Here is a 14,763-nt window from a genome sequence, read left to right as displayed (position 1 = left end):
CTCATGATTAGTGATAAGTGACCAAATTCCAGTAGGTGACCGAATACTGACTACTGGTAGGCTTACAATTGTACCTTAATTCACTGGGCAATTGAGCACTTTACGGCCCTATATCATCGGCACCTCATTCCCCGTAAGTCAAGGTGATATCCCATGAACCACAACGCACTGAGCAGCTGGCTAGCTTCTCTTGCTGTATGGAATGCCGTTTGACAAGTGTTAAGGTTACTATAAGCCCGCCTCACTCACTGCGTTTCCAGCTGTGTAGCTGACACATCGAACACTGTGCAATCGCGATATCGCTACCGCTGCAGCAGGATTATCGAGCTTTACATTTGTGTAGTTACATTGCAGAAAATTGCCATGATCATGGCGCAAAATGTGAGAAAGTTGGCAGTAAGTCTGTGATACAACAGCTTCCATTTCTGAACATCCTGGCTGGCCACAACAGTTACATAAATATATTTTTATGCCTCCGTCATCCATCCCGACCCCATTACACATCACGCAAACCACCCACACGAGCAAGGCTGGTGCGTGTGATACACAGCCCTGTCACTGTACACAAGTGCGTGCTTCTCACAATGCCTGGTCAGGACCGATCCTCGGGTGAGTAAATTGGTCAGGACCGATCCTCGGGTGAGTAAATTGGTAACTGTGTAGACAATATAAATACAACAAACTAATGAATCTGGACAAGAATCTGGATTTTTTTTTCATTATTTCAAAGAATAATTTTGCCAAAGCCTTGGGCCAAGGCAGTGGACATAATGTCCTCTGCGATAGGTTGATTATGATCCCCTGCATGAAACCCAAATTTTAGTGCCTCTGTAAGTAACGTATTTCTCCAGCAAAAGGCTTCCTTTATACTCTACATATTAAGTCTCTTATCTAATTCACACTTGCCGTTCACTTGCACACTTTGAAACTGATCCTACGGTCTTGAAAAGACGTCTTTCTATGACTAGTAGAAGTCCATCCTCATTTTCCCCGTTCCTCCCTTCGTTTTTCAAAACAACCTTTGTGAAGGCACATAGCACATTGGCAATATGACCCTATATGCATGAAAGGTGCAATATTTTTCGCCTTTGGACAAGGCCCTTTCGCTCTCGCGCTGTCGCCCTCAGCTGGGATATCGCTTCTTCATTGGCACAGAAATTTTGCACTCTGGTTAGCACATGCGCACAGGTTTCAAATCTGTCGAACAGAGCAGTTGTCACTCTCACAGATTCCTCTTGACCGGATCATTTAAAGTCTCCAATATTTTCAGAAAACAACTACCAGAGGAGAAAAAGTTCCACGGCAAGTGTTATCAACAATTGGACCTAATATGTAATGTAAGTATTCAAATTGAAGAAATTTTGAGTAATTACATTTGAATTTCACCGCGATACTCCCCCATACCATGACTCTTGCGTTCGGCGTTTGGGCTGTGTTTCGCAGTTACCATGTGGCGTACCGTAAGTGCTTTCATTACGCAAACTCACATTGACACATTCACACACTGCATCCAAACGCGAAATCTCACACTCATGCATACAGCACAGTGTATACTGAATCGGAACACATGCTGTCGAACCTGCGGTGCCTGGAACACTAGGTACTCGAATTCGCACGCACTGCACTGCTCGATTAGGGTAAAATTTTGCACTGATGTAACTTAGAATCTATAGGGCAGAAAAGTGCACAATTGCCATTCACTGTTAACATGTAGTCTAACAAGTTAGGCCCTACACACACATGTAAGTGAACATCTCTGCTCGCCAGCCAGGTAGGGTCAAGTGAATTTAGACTAGAGTTACCTAGATCTAGACCTACCACTACACCTTGTCCTTGTTACAACCAGCCTGGGGCGCTCCGTAACACATACACTCAGTTACACAACTCTAACGTTAGGCCCTAGACAGAAAGATCTGTCTGTCCGGAGTTTATAGTTTTATTTTTTTGACGTTATTGCTCTCCTCCGAGGGGATCTGTGAAGCCTGACGCAGTCTCCTCGGAACATATCCCCGACGAGCAGATACAGACCGATCTTTCGGTCAAGGTTACAACCAGCCACCATTCGAGTTTTACGTTCTACCAAGGAGGTATTGTAACGTTACATTACTGCTCTATTTATAGCGAGGTGCCCGCACCTCTTCAGGGGCCCGAATACCGTCACCCCACTTAAAATTGTTTTAAGCGCACTAAACAAAAATTTATGCCCGGGACTGTGTTCAGTACGCTTGAAACTTGGCAGGGCTACCACAACCAAGCAAATTGTGGTGAAAACCGAACAGTTTTTGGCGAAAATCTGAAATTTAATCGGAATACGTGTTATAAGTATCACCACTGTCCCCGCACGCATCTTTTACGTGTAGACGTCTATGTCTATGGGAGCATCACGGTCACCCGCACACGTCTTTTACGTGCTTTGTCTATGGGAGCGCGGGTGACGAGTTGCGGGCCCCTTCCTTAGCGCGCAACTTTTTTGCATCGTTCGCGTTTGACGACGATAGTTGCAAATTTTCGATATCGATCAGTGAACTTGTGATTCCATTGGAATTTTCAGCATTTTTCCTGTATGTGAGTTGGATTTCAAAGAATTTCAGTGGCAAAATGTGATTCAAATATGCGCAAACATTAACTATGACGAGGTGCGGGTCACCCAAGTATACTACTTTAGGCTTGGCATAAATTAATTAGAACTAACGTTAGATGTCTAACCGTTAGAATTTCTAGGCAAATAACACATAGCAATGAATAATAGCATATAGGGCCTACATGTAGGCTATGAATGGCCCTAACGCAAGTATACCACACCAAGGTACATTTGTTTGTACACGTAGGTAGGCTCGTCTTGCTACAGCCCGACCAGACGCCGCTTTTACAGCGACTGGGCTGTGTATTGCTAGAGGCATGGCAGTAGATACTTAACGTTAGATCTAGGGACCTTATTAGATCTATTCTAACGTCAAATTATAGTACAACACAGTGCAATGCAGTGTGCCAGTGCAGAGAGCCTGCACTCTAGTCTAGTAATGTAGGTGAGTCTAATAATAACGTTACCGCTATTCGCTCTATGCGTAGGCACCAGGCCAGAGTCCATGTCCATTTCTTCATTTAGCTTGGTTATGAACAGAATACTGTAAGGCTGCCTTCGGTAATTCTGCATAGGTCTAAAGAGAAGCAGTTTGTGCCGTTTCTTCATATTATATAGATACACTGTAGGAAAGGAGTTCAATTATCATTTACCAGCTCTTCTAATTTTTCCGAGAATCCGCAGTTGGCTGTGCCTGTGTGGCGAATGGCAAGTGTGGACGACTTTTCTCATTGAAATGGCTCGCGACGCGACGTACTGTACGTACGTCGACACAAATCGAATCTCACGTACAGTACGTTGTTTTCTTCATAATTTCGCTGAAGACCCCCAGCATGAAATGTTTGTGTACTGCATGCTAATTTCGTATTCTGAACTGTGAACCTACTTACAACCCTCTACATACCGCTTGCAATCCGGACACCAGCGAAGAAAGTGCGTTAACCTAAGCAATACATACTACCTGTACCAGTATACTAGTAGTACCCACAGTAAACAGAAGCGAGAATTTACACTCAGTGAAAAAACAAAAACAAACAAACAAACAAACAAACAAGCAAACAAGATTTAGAAATTTGTCATAATGGACAAATTAGAGGATTCGTTTGTGATTAGGGGCAATTGGCCACGCTATTTCTGATGTACATGTAGGCCTACAGGGTTTTACATAGCCTACTTATCACTCAGAGAAAAGGGTTTTGGGGCTAACCTTGTTATACCGTCCACCAGATGTTTTTAGATGGTATTACCTTAAATTCGAGCAAGATGCTGAAACCGAATCTGAATGACGCAACTCTCGCATCCTTGAGGGTTTTTGGATATTCAAAATGGCCGCTAAAATATGAAATTCCTATAATTATATTTACTTATAAATGGTGATCAATTGGGACACAAAAACGAAATGTTAAATTTCGAGTGTGCTCATAAAGAGTCCGAACCTGGCAGATGTAATTTTTGCATCCTTGAGGATTCTAAGATATTTGACTCTAAATAACATATTATTTTTGTAACAAATGGTAATTCAAAATAGTCATATGAATTAAAGTGTGTGTGTGTGGGGTGGGGGTGGGGTGGGGATAAAGAGCACAGCTTGTATTACTTATAGGCCCCCGATATCAAAAACATAACAAAGTGTATATAAAATGGTTTGAAAAACAACTAAAGCTCCGCTTATGAGAAAGAGATAGAATAAGAAATAAAGCGATAGAGGGTATATGTGGCCTATAAGACAATTAAGTTGAGATGCGAGGAAAAAGGAGACATGGAGACAGGAGAGGATCTAGGAGGAAGATTTATAATTTCAAACAGAATGTCTTTGTAATAAGTTTTATTCCTTTTGTCTCTTAGAGTTAGTCAAAGTAGATATTTCTTTTAAACTTGTGTCTAATTAATTCCAGAGTTTACGCCCGGTATAAATGAAAAATTTTGTTAGCAGATTACGCAAGATATCCAAAGATAAATTTAGTGAATTAGACTATCTTGTGATGGGTAATTATGAACAGAACTATGCTTTTAATAAACATTTCATATGATATTATTGGAAGATCATCGTAACTTATGCATACGCGCTGTCCTTATTGAAAATCATATAAATCATCGATATTGATAATTTTATATTCGTGAAACAAAGGATTGTGTGAATAAAAATCAGTGTTACATAGGGCCTTCTAGGTGTTACAAAAAACAATTCCCACTTTTGATCCTTAATAGTTAAAAAAAAATAAATATATCAGATAACACTGACATTCCTATGAGCAATAGCTGAATATTGTACAATTTTGTTGGAGGTAATTTAAAAATGATAGCATAATCATATTCATTAAATTAAAGACTTATTTTTAAGTTAGGTTTCAGATTTTGCTCTGTTTTCAACCCTCTGTACAAAATTTTAATTTTGCACATGGGTCAATTGGTGTGTATGGGAGTGTGTGGTTAACACCCTAACAATGGTCGTGAACAATGGCCAGGGTTGGGATGCTTTATTACATATTCATGAAAAATTCCACTATCACAGCTAGTGTTTATTCATCCTGAAATGTAGTGTTTGCAAGCACATGAAAACATGGGCTTATTTTTATTTTTCATGTGCATGCATTTTACCCTTTACCATGAATCCAGTCTGCAGTGCCCAGGGCAATCCATCATGAATTATCAATAAAGCATTCTTGTGCCTTGGAGCAAGAGCCCAGAAGCCTTATAGTCAGCAGAGCTCTTAAAAGGTGGTATTCGTGGTATTCGTGGTATTCATGTCTATTGTTCATATCCAGGGTTATTGTAAGCACACACTCACATACACATCGTTGGTTCTTGTGTAAAGTTCAATTTTGTACAGATGGTTCAAATTTGACCAAAAATCTGGAACTTAACTTAAAAATCAATCTTGGATTAAACGAAACTGATTTATTCTCTCATATTCAAATCACCTCCAACTAAATTGTACATTATTTAGCTATTACTCATATCAATGACAGTGTTATCTGATGTATAGTTTTCGAGCTATCAAGGATGAAAAGTGGGACATGTTTTTTTTTTTTTTTTTGTAATACCCAGTATATACGGAGACCCTTCTTTTTAAATGAATAAATTATATCAATCCAAAGTTTACCTGAATCAACCCAAGCCAAATGTCCATAATGAAAATAAGAGAGAATCAAATTAGATTTAAGTTTTAAAAGAACAGAACGAGGAAAATACACGCAATTGATAAATAAACGTTTATGAATGACTCCAGAATTTCTAGATGTAATTTGACTGATATTATCGACATGCTCCTGCCGTTACAACTAACTGTAAAGCCTAGAAATTTAGTGGAGGTCACTTGATCAGGTTTACAATTGTCAAAACATAGGAGAGTGGTAATGGTAATACTAAATAACATGTACAGCTTTAGTTTTGGCACATTCATATATAGTTTATTGTTTTTCAACCTAGTCGGAACATCACAGTTTTGTAAATCATCATTCATTATATGAGCTAATTGATGGGGGTCTGAATAAGATAAAAACATATCAGAATTATACCAGCAAACAAAACAAAGGAAAGCTTTAGGGAAGAATATTACATATCATTAATGTATGGGAATTATTTAGAATAATAGCGGGCCAAGGAGGCTTCCACATGATAGATTGCGCAGGGATGATTTTTTACTCGAGTGAACGTAATGTTTTCTATCTGTACGAAAGTTCCAAGGCCATTGATTCCTCTCACACCATATATTGAGACAATTTTTAAAAGAGTATATTACAGTCAATAGTGAAAAGGCCTTGGAGAGGTCAAGGAAAATTAAGCGATTGCTATAGAATGGTCATCAAATGCTGTATTACAGTTTTTCGTGTATGAATCTTAGTATGGCATATGTTGTGCTGTGTTTTTCTCTGAACCCAAACTGATAATCATAAGATATATATACAGTATATTGTATAGTTATTTAAGGAATTGGCTATTCTGGTACATACTAACTTTTCTAAGATCTCAGGAAAACATTTAAGCAAAGATATAGGCCTATAATTCATACACCCTGTTCGTGGCCCTTTTTGAATATCGAGACAACTTTGACTATTTTCATGTTACTGGAGAGTCGTGAGGGTGACAAATCAAAAGTATAGCTGAGAGGGTTAAGAAAGTGCAATATTATTTCTTTTTTAGTGTTGCTGACATCTCCACAGTTCATTTTAAGCATCAAGGAGGTTATTTTTGCAAGCGATGATTATTTACCTATGCAATTAAACTTTAAAAATCATGAACAAATTTGGATGAAATTTTCAGAAAAAGTTGATAATGACACAATGAACAAATGCTTATTTTGGCAATGATTCGGACCACCGTGTGGATCCCGGATTTTTTTAAAGAATTCTTTATCATTGGGAAAAAAGGTCCATTTTCAGCACATGTAATGTGTATAACCCAGCAATTATCAAAAGCCAAACTACTTAGCATCACCAACGGTCTTTTGTTATATACTATCATCATAAAGACCGTTGTAACCAATTTAACTTTAAGCTTAGTCCCCATTAATTTGCATATTGCTACTGTAGACACAGTATATAGATAGTGGGGGACTTCCAAAACGTGGGAAAGCAGTGGGAAAGTCATTCATTTGCATATTGCTACTGTAGACATACAGCGACAACGGGAATCTAATAATACAGATGATTTGTATGTAGGACTTATAGGGTGGAAATTACAATAATGGGTGGAACTGAGCTGCTAAGTGGAGGTCTGCGCTCTCCGAGTGCTCTTCTGGTTTGCAGCTGTTTGTTCTAATGTTAAGTATAGCGACAAGTCTTTTATTTTCACTATGAATTTTTTAATTTTTTTGTCTCTTAAAAAAGAACTCTCTTTATTTGACAATCCACATGATGAGCCATTATGGTCTTGAAGCATCTCAATATTTTAGGCCCTCTGATAAATAACATTATATGGAGTTGCGAATTTATAGCATTCTATATAGTTATGTAGTTGCAAAGTAATGTACAAGATATTTGTATATCTGTAACGTACCATATTGATACGATCTTCATACACTTTACAAAACTTGAATATGCTTTCCGCAGAGAAGTACACTCTTATCAGTGATTCATTATTTTGTTTAACTTTGCAACACCGACAGCAGCACGAATAGCCATGAGACTTGCTGGATAAGAAGCAATCCCATTCGATTTTTTTTTTCTCGAGAACATGCATTTCTTCTTGAAAAAATGTACATGCATATATGAAAACGTTCTTTCTGTTGTGCGATATTTAATCTTCTGACCAATAATTTGAGAATAAACACCGCTTGAATACATTCACAAACGCTATGTTTCACAATTAGAAGAATATTATTACGAGTGCTATGATTATGCCACTAAAATGCTGATATCTAAAAAGAAGAACAAACAAACAAACAATGGTTTCCTGGCGTACATCACTCTGCGCATTATTTACACACACACACATGGTGTCTGTTTCTCTAATCTTGATAAGACAATAAATTTATATAATACATGCAAATACTCCGCCAGAACATTTCCCCCGAGAAATACTGCCAAATTTGTCTGCACAACGATACAACTACGGAACATAAACGTCATTTAAATCACCATGATTTCACTGGCTTCTTAAAAACCCACGCTTTGACTGGTTTGTCTTAGATTATAAGAGGTGAAGAAACGAAAATGGCATCTATACCCGAGAGATTTTGAACTCTTGCTCTTTACTACGTTGTACTCCCGTTAAAACGAATACAGCTTTAACGAAATTCTCAATTCGACGAAGTAGAATTTAGCTCGAAAATTATCTTCTATATTTCTTTATATACTTAAATGTTTGGACATAATGAAATTTGATATAACAAAAGAAAACTGCCAGTCCCGAGGACTTCGCTTTAACGGGAGTCGCCTGTACAATGAAGTAACAGTAAGCCATATACACTGTATGAAATATAATGTCTTCGTGATAAACCACAGCTCTATGAGTTTTCTCGGAATCGATCTTTTTGAACGAATCTAGACATTTTGTTCATCCATGCGCAAATTACATGAAGTCTTTGTTGGAATTTCTCTGTGCCATTTGCAGGCCATAAATATCTGAAAATTATGGAAGCAATGATACCATCACTGAAATCAAATGAAAGCAAATTATCGTGCACAATAAATAAGCATTTCTATTGAAAATGTTGTAACATGTTGTAACAAAATTTTACTCGCAGTTTAAGGAAGTACATAATTTTATTTCCCTAGTTTACCTTTACTGAATTTGATTAAAAGACCTAAACGAAACATTTAAAATCTTTACCAGGTATAATTTCATTCGGTCGTAAAGTACAGAAAAGATTTGACAATGGTAGTAAATATCTACATTTTTAGACTACGTTTAGAGTAACAGGTAAATAAAAAAATCTTGTGACAATGCATAGTAAAAATCTATACCTTGTTTAAGTCTGTCGATCCTGACAAGTACGCTTATAACTCATTTGCTCATCTGTTGTTCACTTTCTACATTAACTTGTCACACAATAATCCATGACATATTTGCAACATATTAGTTAAAGCATAAATTAAAACCAAGCTTCAAATGGTACGTTTTGATCCCGGGTAGACCTGTAGCCACTATAGTAACTAGGCGCACGACTGGTGTAAGACGGGGGCTCTCTATTGGTCATCCTGTTGTACGACTGTTGTTAAGAAAACGAAAGATAAGAAACAGTTGTAATATTATACAATATGTATACATTGTAAAAAAATCTGCAGTTATACAGGAAAAAATATGCAGATTTGTTTTGTTTTAACTAAATACAGCGATTCTGATGTGATCCCGCAAAAATACCTAATTCTTATTTGTAAAACTGAGTAACATCAGAAACTGTAATTTTGACAAAATATAATCACTTTATACAGATCTGATATAACTTTACAGTTTGAATTGTTTAACTTGCTGTATTTTTACAGAGCTCTGTCTTCATACAAAGATTTCTTAAGTTAACTGACATGATGAAGTTTTACTTCGACGTGAATTAATTTTAATGCAGAAACTGATATTCTTTTACCATTTTATGTAATGAATATTCATGTATAATTATGTTATTCATGCAAATGTGTGTTATGATTTATACGGTATGTACTTTTAAAGCAGATTTTCTGGCGACTCTGCTGCCATCAAATTTCCTGTAGTTTTACAATATTTCTTTTTTATTGTGTATAAGATCAAGATTGTTTGTAACGTTTCGGATTATGCACCACTGAGTATTTCATTATTTTCTCAAGTAGATTTTGAATCCCAAAACCGAATACAACACACTAGAAGATAACATTTTCAAGAAGTGTGGAGCAGTCTACCTAGTAGCATTAGGAACTCTCATGACCTCATTTTTTTTTCAGTCCCGTGTGAAGCATCATCTTTTTATCAAGGAGTATAAGACATCTTATTATCATTTGCCTACATATGTTTTGTCGATGTCTCAATTTATGTAACTTATTCCTTTGAATTATGTTGTTGAGTAATCATAGTGTATGAATTATTGTAGCGCCTTGAGTGACATGTCAGAAAGTGCGCATTAGAAATATGTATGTATGTATTATTATTATTATTATTATCATTATTGTTAAGTCGCTCTATCAAACTGTTTTCATAATATTCAAGACCCAAATCGGCCCTCATGTTCAAAACTAACAATAGGATTGACCTTTATCCCTCTCTATATAAAGGGAATAATTATGTTCCAATAATTGATTTTTATCCGTTACACCGTTACTAACGCACTAGACTTATGATTAGACCATGTCAATGGAATTAAGTAAAAAAATGATAATTTATCTAAACTTTGACCTTTAACCTTTGACTCTTGTCACTTCAGTTAATTCATTAATAATCTATGTCTAATCTTACTTTTCAAATCATTATCAATAGACAATTCTCAGCTGTTGAATGACTTATCATTTAACCTAAGTAAAGTGACCTTTAAACTTAAACTTTGACCTACATCCATAGTCATGCTCACATTGATAACTGTCAATTTATTTTTACCCTGTCCACCGGCTGACATTATCCCTGCCATTCCTAGTTCAGCAGTGGCTGCAAATGACAATTTTGTTGATTTTGCTGTGCAAAGGTACAATGACATTTGACATTGACCGTTGATCTTTCAGCACTGTCATTTCATGGAATATCGTCTATTCATTTCTACCCTCCCACCCAAATCGTGTTAACACTGGACATAGGAAGTCATTTTCGCCTAAGTTCAGTGACCTCTGACGTTTGACCTTGGTGGTTCAGATATATATTTAACGATAATGGCACCTCGAAATTGCCATGTACTGTTCGGCATACCGAATTTCATCATTAGATGTCTTTAATGTATAGTTTACTTGAAGGACGGCAGCCGTTATTGAACGAACACAAATGTTTAAATAGAAACTTGCAGATGTCATAAGGCATTATTGGTGCCTGTGTTTAATTTTTTGATCTGCGTTTTAAAATCATCTCGCGTCAATGCTGAATAAGAAATACAAATACAAAAATACAATGTCAATTGCCAGCGATTTGTATTGTTGGTGTTTCGCTAATTTTAGCCATTTCATCTGAAAGAATGCAATAAAGGCACATATACAGCGGTATGAGTTTACCACGACTTCGTCACCAGTCGCTATGAACGGTGTGCTAAAGTTGTCGCTGGACCCAGTGCTTCCGTCATCCCTGCTAGTGATAGGGGAGTTACTGCTTCGTGTGTAAACGTATGGGAGCTTCATACAAAGACAAGAAACAAGATTAAACAACAACAAGCTACATGTTCAAAATGACAAACAATAACCATTTTGAAAGAAAGATATTATTCAGAGGGGTAAAGGTGAAGGTGTCATCTACTGCTTTTCGGGCAGCAACACTACCACCAGGCTGTCCCTGGTTGCCGGCAGTGACACGATGAACATGGAAAAAATACCCCATGTTCCGAAATTCCGACATTGTTATGTTAAGTAGTCCAAGGCGGGCAAGGCATATTAAATGAAAGAAATATATTATTCAGAGGGATGAAGGTTCAGGTGTGAGTTTCTTCAAAATGTCTCCCTCTACCAATTAAATTTGTTAAGATCGCAATTGCTGATCTGTAAATTAACAAACATGTCAGAAAAGGAACCAGTGGGATTGAACCTGTATCTACAGCTTTCCGGGCAGCGACACTACCACCGGGCTGTCCCTGGTTGCCGGCAGTGACACGATAAACATGGAACAAATACCCCAAGTTCCGAAATTCCGACATTGTTATGTTAAGTAGTCCAAGGCGGACAGGGCATATTACATGAAAGAAAAAAAAAACCACATTTTTATTACAGCTATTGAATGTAATTACCAAGGAAGGATAAAGGTTCATCTATATCTTCCAACCACTTTTTCTTTTCTTTTTTAGACGATGGCCATATGCTTTCAAATTATCTATCGACAGACATTTACAAGGCGACTTTGGTAATTTTGCATAAAGGAGATTAAATCTGTCATGTCATGTAATCTTCAGGCGGTCATATACACTTGTTATGTTATATAACTATTATGATTCATATTTCCATTTGAGAAAATCATCTGGACTAAACAGGTAAGGGGTCAATGGTATAAGCATTATTTCAAGATGCTACAGCGAGTACCTATCATCACCAGCTGTGTATAGAATTGGAGAGTGTATTTTGCGTGGATTGTAGTCAAACTGCGGTAGCCAAGTTACATGTGAAGTGTTGTGATTGTCATGAATTGCATGCCATACTTTCCCTATTAGCGTTAAGAAATTAGAAACCGGCGTTATGCGGAATTTGTAACCCGTTTGAACGACTGAATATACAATACTCGAGATAAATGCATATTGGAATTTACAACATATTTTCCTATTGTCAGCAAAGTTTACCGAACGTATTCTTCCAGCGTTCTGCAGCACTCTGACGAGATGGGCCATTCGCTCTGACTCGGAAGAAGTGAAGCCAAACACTGCCTCCATGCCCTCTTCTTCCAGCCCCAAGACGGCTTGCCGACCTCTGCGGGGAGGTGTGCTTGGAAGAAAACCATGGTTGTAGGCCTGTACAACAGAAACGGTTATGTCTTTATCGTAATTAAGGGTCAGACAGGGAAATGGGTAGTGCAGATATTGCACCACTGACATTTTATATATGCGAAAATGTTTTACATGTGTATCTCCTAGTCTCTTCATGTGTATATATATGATATATATATGATATATATATATATATATATATATATATATATATATATATATAATGTGACTGTATATGCATATTGATGTAATCATGTCTTTATTGATAAGTAAAACAAGGACATGTTGACGTAACAGGTCCATGGTACATGGCAGGTAATGACACACTTACAAATACGTATACAGTGAATAAAGATAGAGCTGTATTCGCAACAGATTTGTGAGGTTGACAACAATTACACAAAAATTAATCACCGTACATTTCCCCACGCAGTACACATACAATGTATTATCAATGACTCATTTCGTTATTTTGTCCAGGATGCTCCATCACATTTTCTAACCGATCAAGTGAAATTCGAATAACTCAGTATGTCCGCTATATATGCATTTCCAAGTAGTCGCGTAGCAATTCAATTTCATTAGTTTATACACTTTTTTGGATAAGTGCCAAATGTCATTCCAGTAAATCCTTACATAATGTAACAATTCTACATAATCACTACATTATTACTAAGTGCCTTTCATTCTTACATGTTACTTTCTAAGTGATTAACGTCCCCCCCCCCCCCAGTTCTGTTCTTTTCTTGCATAGAATATAGTGAACGATGAAACTATTGCATATCTACTCAGGGGCGGATCCTGCAGGAATTCTGTAAAGGGGGGGGGGGGGCGTGACTAATATTTCTGGTGCTACTTCCGGGTTTCATTTCATTGTTTTTCTTTTTATTTCTTTTGTTTTTTACGAAAAATAAAGGGGGGGGGGCGTGCGCCGGTTGCGCCCCCCTCTGGATCCGCCACTGCTACTAATGTCTTGATAGAATGCAGTTGGACTCTGTTTGTATTCATTCGTTTTGAGTAGGCCTCTCAGTCGTTGTTTGTTTTCTAGTGTTATCTGCCCCCTTGCTCCGATCTCGATGGCAAGAAAGGAAGGCTTATAGCCCTTGCGTCTTAGTTCATTCAACAATACTTTGTATTTCTCTACTTTTCTTTCATGAGCGGCCTCAGTGTTAGGTTCGAAAGGTACTGTCAGTTCAACAACTAGGATTCTCTTTACTCTTTCTAGCAAGACCACTAGGTCTGGTCGTTGGTTAGTTGTAACTGCGTGGGGTGGAATCGTTGCGCCTGCCACTTTGCATCCATCTAGATCAGCGTATATGACATGGCCAGTGGAAAGAGACTCTTTGATCGTACGGTAAATATATTGCAATATAATATATACTGTATATATATATATATATATATATATATATATATATATGTATATACATAAGTAATTCGCTAAGGCGACGCAAGCGTCGAGTAGCTTATAATTATGTGATAGAAAAAAATATATATATTCAGAATCCTTGACGAATTAACTTTTTTTCCTTCCCTTGATTAATCCCTATGATATGATATACCCTGTATATATATATATATATATAAGTGCATCATAACCCCATGGTTCTACTCTCCCCTCCCCCCCCCCCCCCCCCACCCCCAAAAGGAGATAAACAACAGTCCGAGGCAGATGAACGGGTAGTTCTATGATCCATAAAAGAAAAATGGGCGGATAAGGGGCACAAACGGGCGGAGGATTTTTTTTACGTTTGAAAAGAAATATTAATGATGATATACGCTATTTGGACCTTTTTGATAAGTCGGAAACGAGTGTATGTGTGACCGCAGGTAAGAACAGGTTCCTGTATATATTATTATTATTATTATTATTATTATTATTATTATTATTATTATTATTATTATTATCATCATTAATAATAAGGTTGGGTGGCTGCGGGGGAATGACGGGGGGGGGGGGGCCTCAAGGGTAAATGTTCAAGTTCAAGTTCAAGTTCAAATTCATTTTCATATTTCCACTTTCTCAATGATGAGATTACAAAATGATTGTCAGTAAAACAAGAATACAAAATATATACAACCATGTCTTTTGATTGAAGAAGAAAGAAGAAAAAAAACCCGAAAAACATATACCTATACACAAATGTAAATGGTCATATCATCTGAGGATGTC

At 37.2% G+C, this 14,763-nt stretch overlaps 1 protein-coding gene across 3 annotated transcripts in view; it reads right to left on the bottom strand.

Moving 5' to 3' along the window:
* LOC139743843 (rab-like protein 6) overlaps positions 1-3,298 on the bottom strand; it is a 110,985-nt gene extending 107,687 nt beyond the window's left edge. For 2 of the 3 annotated variants that reach the window (XM_071654297.1, XM_071654300.1), the window contains exon 1: positions 3,235-3,298. The gene's annotated coding sequence lies outside the window, so the exon portion shown is untranslated. Of the gene's footprint in view, positions 1-3,048; positions 3,182-3,234 lie in introns of those variants that run through there. The other variant, XM_071654299.1, reaches the window with a different exon arrangement.
* Positions 3,299-14,763: the final 11,465 nt, after the last annotated feature.

Source organism: Diadema antillarum, unplaced genomic scaffold (assembly GCF_040938485.1).
Source record: "Diadema antillarum isolate AM-2024a unplaced genomic scaffold, OU_Dant_1.0 seq00001115_RagTag, whole genome shotgun sequence".
Lineage (NCBI taxonomy): Eukaryota > Metazoa > Echinodermata > Echinoidea > Diadematoida > Diadematidae > Diadema > Diadema antillarum.
This window is presented reverse-complemented; position numbering and strand designations above follow the sequence as displayed.